The 13,943-nt window shown below is 45.2% G+C and overlaps 1 long non-coding RNA gene across 1 annotated transcript; it reads left to right on the top strand.

The window, feature by feature from the left end:
• The first annotated feature begins 10,038 nt into the window (after positions 1 to 10,038).
• Positions 10,039 to 13,481, top strand: LOC310682590. Its single transcript, XR_014514029.1, has 3 exons — positions 10,039 to 10,506; positions 11,495 to 11,624; positions 12,544 to 13,481. It is a non-coding gene; the product is annotated as an uncharacterized lncRNA (long non-coding RNA).
• The last annotated feature ends 462 nt before the right edge of the window (positions 13,482 to 13,943 follow it).

The raw sequence follows: 13,943 nt of genomic DNA, 5'->3' as shown, positions 1-13,943 counted from the left end.
CTGCAAAACAGATTCTCTCCCATTCAGCTATCCAAGTTCCCTGGCATCTCCAAGTGGGGCTGGGAATGTCCCCTGCCTGAAACCCCGGAGAGCTGCTGCCAGTCAGTGTAGGCAGTCTTGAGCTAGACAGCTATATTTTTGTTTCCAGTTTTGTTAGTTTTAATTTCCTGCTGCTGGAAAAATTCCCCTTCCCTCCTGATTAACAAATAAAAAAACCTATTTCATTTGCCCTGCAGTAGCAGGCATGTAAACAGGCTTGTTGCTTCTCATTTCCTGTTGTCTTTGGCGGTTGTTTGACATTGTCAGTTGCTTGGAAGGGAGCCCATCTGCTTCCTTCCAGCTCCAAAGTTATCCTCCCCAAAAGCTCTGTTACCAACAAACAGAAGTGAGCCCCTGGGAAGCTCATGTATTTTAACTGATGATAAAAAAAAGGCACTCCAAGGATGTGAAAACTGCCTGTCAGTCAACTCACCCCAGGGGTCTAGCAATGGCGGAACTGCTGCCGGGGTTCTTGTCTGGAAGAGGAGCTTGTCCCCACACCCCCTGGCATTGCGTAGGCTGTGGTCAGTCCAAAAAATATTTGATGTAATTACTGTATTTTTCGCTCCATAAGACGCACTTTTCCCCTCCTAAAAAGTAAGGGGAAATGTGTGTGCGTCTTATGGAGTGAATGCAGGGGGGAGGCAGGCAGGAAAAGCCCCCAAGAGCCACACACAAGCTCCGCGCTGCTCTTGTGGGCTTTTCTACGAGGAGGGAGAAGGGACTGACGCGGCCAGTCAGTCCCTTCTCCCTCCTCGTAGAAAAGCCCACAGGAGACATGCGCTCCTTAAAGGGTGCGCGGCTCCTGTGGGCTTTTGCGGGAGGTGAGGGAATTGCCATAGCCGCGCGCAGCCTCTCCCAGCCGGAGGGGTTGCACATGGCTAAAGAGGAAGCCGAGACAGCCAGCGGGATGGATCCCGCTCGCTGTCTTGGCTTCTTTGCTCTTTGGGGCTGGGAGGGGGGAAACCTGGGCTTCCCCCGGCAGCCCTGAGAAGCTCTGGGAGAAGCAGACAGGCTCCCCCCCCCCCTTGATTTCCCCCTCTAAAAACTAGGTACGCCTTATGGTCCGGTGCGACTTGTGGAGCGAAAAATACTGTATAAAGAAGGGCTCCCCTGAGCATGTACAATGCACTCTTCCATCAATGAACTCAACCATTTCGCAATCTGGGATTAGATGTGGTGTATTCATTAAGGCTGGAACCGGAGAAATTCAAATTTAAAGCCCTACTAAGCCATGATGCTCACTGAGCAATTTGGGCTAATTACTATCTCTCAGGCCCACCTTTTCTCACAGGGTTGTTGTAAGGGTAAAATGAAGATCAATGCACACTGCCCACAGCTCCTTGGAGGAATTCAGGGTATAAAAATAATACATGCATAAATCAGTTGGGGTTGGCTTCCGTGGCACAGGAAATGAAGGTGGTGAGCTGTTGTAGCCTTGACTGGCTCTTCACAGCCCTCATCGAGATGCTTAAAAGGAAAGGAGGATTGCCAACCAATGGTGTCAGGACCAATGGGTACTCTTGGCTTTGGCATTTGCAGAGCCCTGTTGGCAGGGCGCTGATACTGGGCCTGCTGGCAAGCTCAAAGGGCAGAATCTCTCCTTGACGTTCGTAATTCGAATACAGCACTTTACTGGGTGTGGTGTTCAGATGCAAAGGACTGCAAGGCTCCTTCACCTTTCATGCAGAACCAGTGTGGTGTAGTAGTTAGATCAATGGTTCTGAAACTTGTTTTCTCTGAGTCACACTTTCAGAATAAAAATTTGCTCACCCCACATGAAATGTTTTATTGATAAGAAATACATTGGAAAGAAAAAATCAATAGCTCCTAGCATTGCTTGATTTAGAGCACAGAACACAACTGCTTTGTAATATAATCATGGGACCCCCAGAAAGTATAAAACAATGCAGCTACATACGAACAGGAATCATAATGTAATGATAAACAAGCCTCTTCCATATACTCACACCTTGGAAGTCAAATGCCTTGCGAGTCAAACATTTTGGCTTCTGAACGCCGCAAACTCGGAAGTGAGTGTTCTGGTTTGCAAATATTCTTTGGAACCCGAATGTCTGACGCAGCTTCCTATTAGCTGCAGGAATTTCCTGCAGCGAATTGGAAGCCGTGCCTTGGTTTTCAAATACTTTCAGAAGTCGAACAGATTTTAGGAATGGATTACGTTCAACTTCCAACATACAACTGTATAGCTTAAAGTATGTATACAAACTCAATGAGAGGGCCTCACTTGCTTTTGTCAAGTACAGGGGTACCTTGGGCAACATACGCTTCAGGTTACATACGCTTCAGGTTATAAACTCCGCTAACCCAGAAATAGTACCTCGGGTTAAGAACTTTGCTTCAGGATGAGAACAGAAATCGTGCAGCGGCAGCGGGAGGCCCCATTAGCTAAAGTGGTGCTTCCGGTTAAGAATAGTTTCAGGTTAAGAACAGACCTCCGGAACGATTTAAGTTCTTAACCCAAGGTACCACTGTAATCTCATTTATTTTAGGTCTGAGTCAAACTCTCATCTCCTCATCAACACAAAGAAGCCTTTCTCTTTTCTGACCTTTCATATTTGTCAGAGGTGAAAGTCCCTGTTCACAACAATAAGTTGTGGAGAGCTGTAGAATACTGTAATAGCCAATGCTCTTGAAGAGAGGTGTAGGTACTGTTTCTGGTTGTATATCCAAAATAAATTATTTTCATACTATACTATGCTATGCTGAAAGGTTTAAATGTTGCTTTGATTGTCCTTGAATATTCTCACCTTATTTGTGATCCTCTCCTTCCACACCAGTATGACATGCCCACACCCTTTAAGAACCACTGGGTTAGAGTGGTGGACTAAGACCTGGGAGGCCATGGGTTCAAATCCCCACTCAGTTCACCTGGTGACCTTGGGCCAGCCACTGTCTCTCAACCTAACCCACCTCACAGAAATGTGGGGGGGGGGGGGTTTGAATGAGGTGGGAGGCAACCATGTGCCCCCACTTCCAGCTCTTCATAGAAAAATGTATTCTAGAAATGCAATAAACAACTACAGTGGTGCCCCGCAAGACGAATGCCTCGCAAGACGGAAAACCCGCTAGATGAAAGGGTTTTCCGTTTTGGAGGTGCTTCGCAAAACGAATTTGCTATGGGCTTGCTTCGCAAGACGAAAATGTCTTGCGAGTTCTGCGGGGTTTTTTTTCCCTCTCCCCCTTTTCCCCCAGCCCCTAAGCCGCTTAACAGCTGTTAGCTAAGCCGCTTATCAGCTGTTGCTAAGCCGCTTATCAGCTGATCTAAGCCATTTATCAGCTGGTCCACTAATCCCTTAATAGCCGCTAATCCCTTAATAGCCGCTAATAGCCCTTAAACCGCTAATAGCGCTAATAGCGCTAATCCGCTAATGGGCTTGCTTCGCAAGACGAAAAAAACCACAAGACGAAGAGACTCACGGAACGGATTCTTTTCGTCTTGCGAGGCACCACTGTAATAGCTAGAACTTAACAAGCTCTGAAAATATCAGGGATTGGGAGAAAGTGCTTCTCTCCCTCTGAGGGGAAAATAATTGTACATTGCAGTACATACCAGAGAGGGCAAGTGGGTTCAGTGGCAGAAAACAAACCCCTCAGAGGAAGCAAAACCCGTTTTGTGACCAGAGTGGAGCAAATGTGAGCCCTCAAGGTGACAACAGTATAGGGAGCAAAACAAAAAGAGGCAAAACTTCTCTTAGCTGGCTGGCACATTTGCAGGGCTCATTACGAAATGTCCACTGTGTTGGTGGAAAAAACAATCTTTGCTACACAGTGTTATTGGGAAAACACCAGTGGTAATTACTTCCGGGGAAAATATTTCCTTCATTTTTACAATGCAAATCAATCTAGACTGGCGAATGCAGTCATCTACTGCTGATATATCTATTCAGGTTACCCTGAAGCAAATCCCTCTGGCAGAGAGGATGGTCGTGGCTGCTGACTTGCCGAAGTTTTGCTCTGAGGAAGTAACCTAGCTTGATAGAGTCCTGTTCCATAAGGAACTATCAGCACTTTCACACAGGTTTGGCCTGGCAAACTCTTCCAAATAAATAATGACAACAGTTTATTTAGCCTTCATCCTGCTTTCCTACTACAAAGCCTACAAAACTATGGGTCCCTCCTGACGATACCACTTGCAATACGTTTTGCACATGCAAATGTTTTAGGGAGGATGTACTGCTTTTTTTCAATATGTGCATGTCCTGTAGAATTTTCACTCTGCTTTTATGATGATGATGAGCATTCATCCCAATTTGCTTGCAGGGCGTTTGTTAAGGGTTCTGAGAGTTGTTAAAGCGACTCCTTTTCCCCTCACAGAGCTACAGTCTCCAGAGTTCCCTGAGAAGAGGGACTAGTTATTAAACTACTCTCGAAATTGTAGTTCTGTGAGGGGAGAAGGGGTCTCATAACAACTCTCAGTGCCCTGAAGGAACTACAGTTCCCAGGATTCTCTGGGGGAAGCCACAACTATTAAAAGTGGTTTCATGCTGCTTTAAATGCATAGTGCAGATGGGGCCTTATGCACATTAAAAAAGGTAAAGGTACCTCTGCCCGTACGGGCCAGTCGTGTCCGACTCTAGGGTTGTGCGCCCATCTCACTCAAGAGGCCGGGGGCCAGAGCTGTCCGGAGACACTTCCGGGTCACGTGGCCAGCGTGATGAAGCTGCTCTGGCGAGCCAGCACCAGTGCAGCACACGGAAACGCCGTTTACCTTCCCGCTATAAAGCGGTACCTATTTATCTACTTGCACTTAGGGGTGCTTTCGAACTGCTAGGTGGGCAGGAGCTGGGACCGAAAGACGGGAGCTCACCCCGCCGCAGGGATTCAAACTGCCGACCATACGATCGGCAAGTCCTAGGCACTGAGGTTTTACCCACAGCGCCACCTGTGCCACCTGAGTAAATGCACATTTACTCAGAAGCAAATCCTGCTAAATTCAATGGGGTTTACTCCTAAGTGAGCATGCCTAAGAGTGCAGTTGTGCAGTGCAATGCTATGTATGTTTATTGGGAAGTACAGTGGTACCTCGGGTTAAGTACTTAATTCGTTCCAGAGATCCGTTCTTAACCTGAAACTGTTCTTAACCTGAAGCACCACTTTAGCTAATGGGGCCTCCTGCTGTCGCCATGCCGCTGGAGCCCGATTTCTGTTCTTATCCTGAAGCAAAGTTCTTAACCTGAAGCACTATTTCTGGGTTAGCGGAGTCCGTAACCTGAAGCGTATGTAACCTGAAGTGTATGTAACCTGAGGTACCGCTGTAAATCCCACTTTGCTTAACAGGACTTAATTCCAGGTAAGTGCATGTGAAGGGCTGCAAAACATGTCTTGAAATTTGGAGGGAGAGGTATTATGATGTATTTATACTAGGGCCTACTGCACAGAGGAAAGGGCAGTTAGACTTTTAAGGTTTTCTAACTGATCTCTACTGGTCTCCTTCTGTGTTTATGCTGCAGCAACAAGAAGAGCCAAACACAGCTAATTTCATCTTGATTTCTGGCCAATGTCAGCAAATGTGATAGGCAAAACAGTTAATTGAGTTGAAGAGGAAGACCAGGCAGGCAATATTATAATAATTGCCTTGCTCAGTTTGCTGGTTTCTTCATTTCATTTTGATTCTTGATCAAAGCTGGGTTGTCTTTGATGTCCCCTTCTCCAGTGTGCTTATTTCTGCTCATAAAACATCTGTTCTCTACATAATTAGAAAATTGAGATAATGTAAGGAAGAAACACATCTTTAGAAAACAAAGGATTTAGCTGGTTTAAAAATAACAACAACTCAGGCAGCACAATGGCAATTTATTCATGTGCATTCTGATAAATACAAGTGGAATCTGCAACAGACTGTTACAGTGTTCATAGTCTGAGCCAGCCAGCCAGCCAAACCTTTTTCCAGGATACGCCATTACATTACATTACACTCCCCCTGCCCTCTTTTCCATGCTTGCTTGCCTCAAAACAGTCCACATTCCAGGACGACTGAGTACACTCAGTTCTACTGAATTGTGGGGAGTTTTTGGGGGGACAGGGCCCCTCCCTCCTTTGAATGGATAGCAGCACTCTGGCTATGTAAGGATCCACACTTAGAGAATGTGTGTTTGCTGTAATTAAGAGTACTTCCAAACTGTCACTATTTTCAGGTGGAGTTCAGGCAGGTATGGGCAAATTTAGGCTGCATGATTACGTGTGATTGGGAGGCCTTGCACAACAAACCTGCTTCCCTGAAGGGCTGGACTTCTTGTGCTAAGGAAAGTGATGGGGAGATGCAGTGGAAAATGTGGGATGATGCTTCCTTTGATGCAACATTATTTAGCATTCTAACCTCTCCGAAAACAAATCAGACTGGATGCTCATTAAATAGTCCACCTCATCTAATCTCCTGGCAAACAAATCAGGATGAAGGCTCAGTGCACAGATCATCCTAAATAGGATGGTACCATTGAAAACAATACTGATTTCTTTATTCATTTTGCATATATGGCTCCCTCTGGTGGAAAAAAAGTGGTTAGAGAAAGAGTATCAAGGGGGAAATGAGAGCATAATGTTGAGGGTCACATAGAGGAGGGAGAAAGGTTGTTTTCTGCTGCTCCAGAGAAGCAGACACGGAGCAATGGATCCAAACTACAAGAAAGAAGATTCCACCTAAACATTAGGAAGAACTTCCTGACAGTTAGAGCTGTTTGACAGTGGAATTTGCTGCCAAGGAGTGTGGTGGAGTCTCCTTCTTTGGAGGTCTTTAAGCAGAGGCTTGACAACCATATGTCAGGAGTGCTCTGATGGTGTTTCCTGCTTGGCAGGGGGTTGGACTCGATGGCCCTTGTGGTCTTTTCCAACTCTATGATTCTATGATTCTATGAGGGCCAGTTTAAACATGGATACTGACCACCACTTCGTCTCCACAATTCCTCCCAGAATTGTGTGGAGGAAGCACTGAGAGAGCCAGTTTGTTCGCCATGTTTGCTGCAACTATGCAAGTGGCTTAAGCCTGTATTTCCTGCCAGAGGTTTCCACTCCAGCATAACATTCCTGCTGCTTCCCTGAGGCACACAGAGCTCAACCCCCAGCCTGTAGCAGTGCCGCCATTTATCCCCTTTGTGCCATGAGGTTTCATATTTATTTTGGGGTGACTTCTTAAACTTCTTGCCTTTCGCTTTCATGACTAGATGCTAAAGCATCTGCTTTGCAGACAAAAGGTCCCCGGTTCTATCCTGCAGCATCTCCGGGTACAACTGGGAGAGACACTTGTCTGAAATCATGGATGGCAGAGCTGGCAATACTGTTATGAAGGTTGCACGCCAATCTCTGCCAAGCGATGCATGAACTTCCAGCGGGTTCCAAGCATTTTTCAGGGTTGTATTTCCATTGGGAAGATCAAGTCACAGCAGGGGCTAGTGTCTTTAAGAAATATGGTTTATTAATGCATACAGTGGTACCTCGGGTTAAGAACTTAATTCGTTCTGGAGGTCTGTTCTTAACCTGAAACTGTTCGTAACCTGAGGTACCACTTTAGCTAATGGGGCCTCCTCCTGCTGCTGCGCCGCCTCCACGAGATTTCTGTTCTCATCCTGAAGCAAAGTTCTTAACCCGAGGTACTATTTCTGGGTTAGTGGAGTCTGTAACCTGAAGCGTCTGTAACCCGAGGTACCACTGTATTTACACCTGGAAGTCTGTAATGGATAGGGTGCAGAACATTGTACCCCAATAGTGTCTCTCATTGCCCCTCCTATAGCTCCAGCAAACTTGGGGCCAAAGCAGCAGTCAGTCATGGCTCCCGATCTCTCAGGGCAGCCTCCTCCAGCCAGTGCCAAAATGGTGTTATGCCCACCCTTTCCAAACTGTCTTTTTAAAATGCCACAATTTTTCCTTCAGACCATGTCACCACCCACTGCCCATCAGGAACTCCCCCTCTCAGCTTACATCCTAGACTGTACACTGAAATCCTAAACCTGGCATTATACAAAACACCACAACTGAGTGTACACTAATGTTGGAAGAGACCAGTGCCGGATTAAGCTAAACAAACTATAGTTTAGGGCCCCACTCTCTTGTCCTGCCCCCAAATTTAAAGGGAAAAAACCCCTGATGTACATTTCCAAAATACAAGATAAAAAACAAATAAAATAAAACCTACATACAGCAACAGTATTTTGTGTTGTGTCGGCTGCTATGATGTAAGTAATGGAGCCTGCTAACCTGCTCCCTAAAATATCACTGATTTGCTCCTTTCTATATCTAGGGTGCCTACATTCTGCATGGACTGGTGGCATGGCAACATGTGAAATGGCTTTAGATACCTATTAGGCCCATAAATTACCATATATTCAACACAAAAAACAGCAACAATTTTTTGTTGACAAAGGACAGCTGGACATATAAAGGGCCCCATTACCTTCAGTAGCTTAGGGCCTCATCAAACCTAAATCCGGTCCTGGAAGAGACCCAATGCTAGAAGAAGCTGCATTTGCTAAAGCAGAGGGATTTCTGCTGCAGACGCTCAATGCAAAATAAAATGGAATCTGGTGATAAGACTGCAACGTTTTATATTCTTCCAGATAAATTGGTACCATCGGCGCAGCTGGCACCTGTCATTTGACAGCAGTTGAAAAGAGGAGGCGAGGGCAGCAAATTGCAAAGAGAGGCAATCTGGGGACATCGTCACACTTGTGTGTTTGATCTGTTGCTTTGTTTCGCTGATGTCATGTTTTCCCCTATACTGGAGGTATGGAATGAAGCACACCTTGCTCTTGCGAACGGGTGTCTGGATACCATGTCACTGAAAAGCACACTTGTGGGTTCTTACTGAAGCAAAGGGTGAAAACAAGCCCCCTAAGTGCATGTATGAACCACCTTCTTCCACAGCAAGCCAGGAACATGAGTGAGGTGTCTCAATGCTGCCTAGCAACATCACCATAGAAACAGACATGAGCAAATAAACCTGCCGGTTTTTTGGATTATTGCTCTCCTTGCATTGTCATGAATGATATAAGACATGAATGATACAAGTGCCTAAAATAGTCATTCCAAATATTGTCAGTCTGTGGAGGAATGTGTTAATGCATCAAACAAACACCTTTTATGTCAGATTATGTATTGACAATGTTTAAAGAGCGGAGGAGAAAGAGGTCTCTTGGCGGTTCCTCGCACAGCTCTAGAATTCGATTGAGCATTTGGAGACTCCGTGGAAACAACCCAGCCCTTAAATTTATTGTATTTAGGAGATAACAGGAATCACTGGGTTAAAGCTGACCAAAAGTCCAGAGGAAGCATTATTATCAATTTACGATGGGGTGGAAGCTTCACAGGCTATGAAGGACTTGCTCACAAATTTATTGACAGCTGCACGAATTATTATAGCTAGGAAGTGGAAGGGGCAAACAGAATATAAAATGGAAGAATGGTATAAAGAGGTGTGAGGTGTAGCAATTAATGATAAATTAACATTAAGGTAAGATGGAATATGCAGGAGAAATGATTTTGAGGAGATATGGAGGGTGTTTGTAGAATTTGTACTGTTAAAACGGAAAAGGGTCAAACCATCGCAAGAAGTGTTGAAATTTTGGGAGGTTGGATAGTTACAATGGAATGGTCTCAGTATTGGGGTGCACATTTTTATTCTTATTTATGAAAATTACTTTGTGGGATTTTTTTAAAAAAGAATGTATAAACTGTAAATAAATGTATAAGATATAAATAAAAGAATGAATAAAAAAGGGGGAAATACTGTATTTATTTATAACATTATTTTATACAGTGGTACCTCGGGTTACATACGCTTCAGGTTACATACGCTTCAGGTTACAGACTCCGTTAACCCAGAAATAGTGCTTCAGATTAAGAACTTTGCTTCAGGATGAGAACAGAAATCGTGCTCCGGCGGCGTGGCAGCAGCAGGAGGCCCGGCCCCATTAGCTAAAGTGGTGCTTTGGGTTAAGAACAGTTTCAGGTTAAGAACAGACCTCCAGAACGAATTAAGTACTTAACCCGAGGTACCGCTGTATTAGGATGGTGAACTTGTGGCCTTCCAGATTCTGCTGAATTGTAACTCCCATCACTCCTGATTTACTGTAGAAGGCAGAAAGCTAGGAATCACAAGTAGGCAGAGGCCTGTTGAGCTCAGGTCTCACTCGCCGGCTTCCCATTGGCATCTGATTGACCATTGTGAGACCAGGATGCTGGACTAGATGGGCCTTTGGCCTGATCCACTGGAAGGCTCTTCAGGGCAGGACTTTGGGGCAGAGGTCCTTAAACCTACTTATCAAAATGAGCAAATGCAGCAGTACCAGCTTAGCCACATCTTGTCTGTTAGTGTTCTTTCTAACGTTTCAGTTCATCAACTGGTCCCAGGGTGGTAATCCAAAAGAAGCTGACTGAAAACTACATCTAATAGATCACAAAGCATTCTTAAAATACCTAAGGTCAACCAGCAACTGGAGACAGATTTGAACTGAGGTAATTATGACAGTTCTCAAACATACAAATCCACACACACACACACACACACACACATGGCCTTGGGCAAAGAGATGCTAGTGACAAGAAGTCAAGAAGGTTGGTATTAGAGGCCTCTCCATCTAGTTGGGTCGGTTTAGCCTGGGAAAGAGGAGACTGAGAAGCGATATGATAGCCATCTGCAAATATCTGAAGGGCTGCCACACGGAAGATGCAGCAAGCTTGTTTTCTCCTGCTCTAGAGGCTAGGACCTGAATAATAATAATAATAATTTATTTATACCCCGCCCATCTGGCTGGGTTTCCCCCAGCCACTCTGGGCGGCTCCCAACACAATATTAAAATACACTAATGCATCAAACATTAAAAGCTTCCCTAAACCAATGGCTTCAAGTTACGCGAAAGGGAATTCCAATCAGTGGCGTAGCGTGGGGGTGCAGGGGGGGCCGGCCGCACCGGGCGCAACATCTGGGGGTTAGGGTTAGCGGGCGCAAATCCACGGGTTGGGGGTGCAAATCCACGGGTTAGGGGGTGCAAATTACTTGCCTTGCCCCGGGTGCTGACAACCCAAGCTACACCACTGATTCCAATCAAACTTAAGGAAGAACTTTCTGACAGTAAGTGCTCTTCAACAGTGGAACAGGACTCCCTCTGAATGTGGTAGACTCGCCTTCCTTGGATGCATCATAGGGGGTTGGACTAGATTACCCTTGGGGTCCCTTCCAACGCTACAATTCTATGATTCTATTTATTATTCCCTTGTTAGGCATATTAATGTAAAGGTAGATTATTTGCAACTCCAAAATGTTTGTAGACCTTAAAGTTCATTTTCTTTCCAAATCCTCATGTCTCTCACTCATCCAGTTTTCCATTTCCACCCTTCTGGATGTTCATAGCTTGTGACTCTCTGGATCGATTGATTTCTAGGACTGTTATCATTGGAATAGCAGATTACTGTATAAACAACCGCTTGTCATTTATTCAATAAGCCAGCAGGTGGAGCTGAACTGCCAGGTACCTAAGCTCAACAGACCGAGCCATTGCTTGCTTTGCTCTTGCACAAACTGAAGAAATGCGCAGGGATGCCAACGTCATCGGCAAAGAACAGTGAACGCTGATGTAAGGGCATTGGGTGACAGCACAAAGGGTAACTGTGGGATAGAGTGACTTTTTAATGTCTCAGGGTTTTACGTGCTGGGGTGGGAGTCATAACTGAGAGGACAAAACCTATTTTAAAAACAACTAAACAGCCACAAATTAGCAAGTGTTTGAGTCCCCCAAAACTCTTTTTAACATTTAGCCTGAAGAAGAGTTTGGGTGAACACAAAAGCTTGCTCACTACTTGTGACTTTGCAGTGACCATAATAAAGCTACTTGCTGCTTTTTTTCTATTAAAAACAGACCAGCTAACTGCATTCTTCTGTGTTATTCAGGCACAGGCAAACTCTCCCCTCCAGATGTTTTGGGACTACAGCTCCCATCATCCCTGACAACTGGTCCTGTCAGCTAGGGATGATGGGAGTTGTTCCAAAACATCTGGAGGGCCGAGTTTGCCTATGCCTGGTGTAATTAGTTGCATGTTGCAGCAAAATGCCTTTCCAAGGAACTCAGTGGTGTTAAACCGACAGACATTGTAGGTTGCTGGTTCATTTCCAGATTTCTGTCTTTGGGAGAAATGGCTGAATTATTCACAGACTGGTAGAAGAGGCAACATTTTCATCAAACCACCGGCTTTTTTGCTTTTTGATCTAAAATAAGGGTCACACTTTATCTGTTCCATTTTAACAGGAGGCATAGCTGTCAACTTTCAGATTTGAAAATAAGGGATCAGCAGCCTCGAAAATCAGCCTCACCTGTCACGGGGACAGTCTACGGGATATCTAACAATCCGGGATAGCAGCAGGAAGCAGCGGGAAACGGCGCTGAAATAAGGGAATTTCCCACAAAAAAGGGAAGGTTGACAGCTATGGCAGGAGGCATGAAATAATCAAACGTGTGTATGTCTGTGTTTAAATGCATATATTATGCATTTACACAGGCTGGGAGACCATGAGGAGAGTTTTCCCCTATGTGTACACGACATCTGTTGTGAAATTATCCTACAAACAGCAACAACAAAAGCACCTTGAATCAGGAGGGGGAAAACAGGTAGAGGGCAGTATGTGACCAGCCAGAGAGAAGAAACTCAGCAGCTTTGCTGTTGAGAAGATCCAGGCGAGAGGCATAATCTGATCAGCAAACAATTTCATTTGAAGTGCAGAACAATTAATAATGAGTTTGTCTGTGGCAGGACGTTTATTTATACCAGATAGGATGGCCCATTGAGCTCTGTAAACATGATTAGTTCCTTTCAGCTTGCTATGTCGAGCAATTAATGACCTACCGAGCTGCATGCAGCCCACCAAGCATGTCCGGTGGCCTCCTAGAAGACCAGTCAACCAGTTTTTGCTTCCTGGAACTGTAAAGATGAGGGGGGCTCCTCAAGCTACTGGCAGGCCACCCTCCCTGGCTGCTGGGCTACGTTTATCTTGGGGATCACAAGCGGCGTAGGCCTGTCACAAAGGAAAATAAAATATCACATAAGCCGGCAGAGGGCAAAAGCCAAACAAACGCATAAGCAGTATGGCTAGTTCCACAGCGGTGGTTACAACTTCAGATGGTCTGTAATCAATCATGTTGTAAGGCCCGGAGACAGTTGTTTCAGAGAGCAGATGTTGGTATAAAACAGGCTTCCTCCACAGTGTATACACACTCATCCCACGGTCATCGGGGTTTCACAGACGAAAACAAGGCCCTCCGTTTTCACGCCACAGCTCACTGCCAGCTCACACCAACACACAACTGTCCCACTATTATGCATTAATTAACACTTTTCTCTGCCCGCTGTTCACTCTATTTAGTCCACACTTGTGTTACCTACCCTTATTTAAATGCAAAGAAGGTGCCTGGGTTAGAGACACACCAGAAAAACAGCATCGTCCTATAAACCGTTAACCAGCTCAGAATAGGAACATTGTAAGCTGCCTTAAATACGTTGGACCAGACACTGACTGGCAGCAGCTCTCCCCTGTGAAGAGACGGGTCTTTCCCAGCCCTTACTGGAGACCTTCTTTGTGCATAGCATGAGATCTGCTGCTTAGCTATAGCTCCTCCATATTAAAACTCACTGCAGTGTATGACAGGACTGCCTGGCTACTAAATGGCATGTACTGTAAATGTTTATATGCATGCGCTGACGTATGTGTGTACTAGAGGCAAGATGTACCCACTTCTTCCTCCATCCAGATTTTACTTCACAAGTCCCTTGTTTCAAAACACCTAGAAGCGCTCACAGTTAAAGAATGACAGCCCCAGCAACACACACCAGCAGTATTTTAAAATGCATCTCTTTCTCCAGCTAGAGATTTTAGGCCCAGGGCGGTTCATTTTACCAAATAA

Source organism: Podarcis tiliguerta (genome assembly GCF_965153285.1).
Source record: "Podarcis tiliguerta genome assembly, chromosome: 7".
Classification (NCBI taxonomy): Eukaryota; Metazoa; Chordata; class Lepidosauria; order Squamata; family Lacertidae; genus Podarcis; species Podarcis tiliguerta.
The sequence above is the reverse complement of the archived record's forward strand: the minus strand, read 5'-3'. Positions and strand labels throughout refer to the sequence as shown.